Source organism: Rhagoletis zephyria, unplaced genomic scaffold (genome assembly GCF_001687245.7).
Source record: "Rhagoletis zephyria isolate East Lansing unplaced genomic scaffold, Rhagoletis_zephyria_1.1 Rzeph_scaffold_00688, whole genome shotgun sequence".
NCBI lineage: Eukaryota > Metazoa > Arthropoda > Insecta > Diptera > Tephritidae > Rhagoletis > Rhagoletis zephyria.
In genome coordinates this window covers 59,935-61,574 of record NW_016157772.1, presented here as the reverse complement: position 1 = coordinate 61,574, position 1,640 = coordinate 59,935, and the positions used below count along the sequence as shown (strand labels likewise).

Sequence of the window (1,640 nt, the reverse complement as noted above, 5' to 3'; positions counted from 1 at the left end):
TCGTTTAAAGTACAAAACCATGTATCAATAAATTGCAAAACCGCGTATAGAGATAATGCAAACCCACGTATGCGAGGTTGCATAAATTAATTTCTAGAGAGTAAAAACACTCATATTTCAAAATGGTTATCTTTTTGTAAAAAGCAATCGCATTTTTGGCTAGTATATTTCAGGAAGAATGGATAAGGATTGATCCAAAAACGTGTGTGAGCGAATCCAATTTTTAGCAGCAAATGTCAGTTACGCGGTTTTGTACTTTAAGCGACGATATGTATGTTAACAGGAACGCAGCAATCTAATACACGGGTGGAGCAGGAACGCAGCACAGCAGAAGCATACAAAAAATCTGCAAATAAATGGTTTTTTAGGTTTTTAACAAACGAGAACCTGGTTTCAACTTACTTCAACGTGTCTAAATCACAACGCACACACTAATGCAAAGGCGCAACAGGAACGCAACACTATAAAATACGGGCGGAGCAATATACAGGCGGAGCAGGAACGCAGCACAGGAGAATCGTCCGAAAAATCTGCGAATAAATGGTTCATTAGGTTTTTAAATAGCAAAGAGCTCAAATGGAATGGTTCATCAATAAAGTCAAAATAATATGTTGCAACTTACGTGTATTAGCTCTTAATCACAATACCAGCACAGGTCGGTCAGCGAAACACTAAGGAAATGACCTAATAAATGCAAAATTATAATTTATTTGTAAAATAATTCGGTTTTATTACAATACTTACCAAATTTCACGCAATTGGAAAACAAATGTCAGCGAATAAGAACAAAACGAACAACGAAAATTGAATCAATGTAGCTTGTTCAGAATTTTTTTTCTAATATTTTGGGAAATGTTCAGTGAAAATAGCAAAGAAATAACACAGTTTCTCCTAAGGTAGTTCAAGATGGCGGATTAGAGCCAGAAGTTGCCAACGTATAACACCTTTCATTATTGCATCATGGGCAAATAAAAGAAAACTAATGTTGCAGGGTTCAGAAAAATTCGTTTTCAAATGATTCAAATTAATTCATTTCATTTGTATTTGCGATCGGTGAACGAATTTTATAACAAGTATTTGTGTTCGTTGCCTGGCGACGATTGTTTTTTTTTTGTTTTCATTCGGAAGAATGTATTTTTTAATTTTGTTTGCGTTCTAATTAACTTCAAAGGTAATTATATTCTTTTCATTCGTTATATACGAATGAATATCATCTGACTGATTCGTTCTCTGCCGCAAACATTTGCCCGAATTTATCACTATTTGGCTATGTAAATATATGTTAAGAAAATTTGTTTAGCACAGTATTATAAATGAAAATTATTTCAAACATCTACATATCTACATATGTATAGGGCGAGTTCCAAGTTGCATGCTGCTTTGCATTTGTATAATATTGTGTATACATTTCGCAGTAATACAAAACAACATGCAACTAGGAAACGGTCAAGAGCAAATCTAAACAGTTTGTTGAAAAGTTGGATGATCTCTTTGATATTGCTCAACGAGATCCCTTGGCTCTGATGAAATCGGAAGAAGATACGACATTTCTTGTGAAACAGAGGCAGAAGGGCCGTCCAGGGTCCATTGTTGGAGTGGATCTCAAGATGTCTCGAGCTGCAGAAATTAAGGCGCAAAAG

The 1,640-nt window shown here is 35.1% G+C and overlaps 1 long non-coding RNA gene across 1 annotated transcript; it reads right to left on the bottom strand.

The window, feature by feature from the left end:
- Positions 1 to 7: 7 nt before the first annotated feature.
- On the bottom strand, positions 8 to 873 carry LOC108361036 (uncharacterized). The gene is made up of 4 exons (XR_001847227.1): positions 745 to 873; positions 623 to 684; positions 403 to 530; positions 8 to 346 (listed from the first exon to the last, which is right to left on the bottom strand). It is a non-coding gene; the product is annotated as an uncharacterized LOC108361036 (long non-coding RNA).
- Between the last annotated feature and the right edge of the window lie 767 nt (positions 874 to 1,640).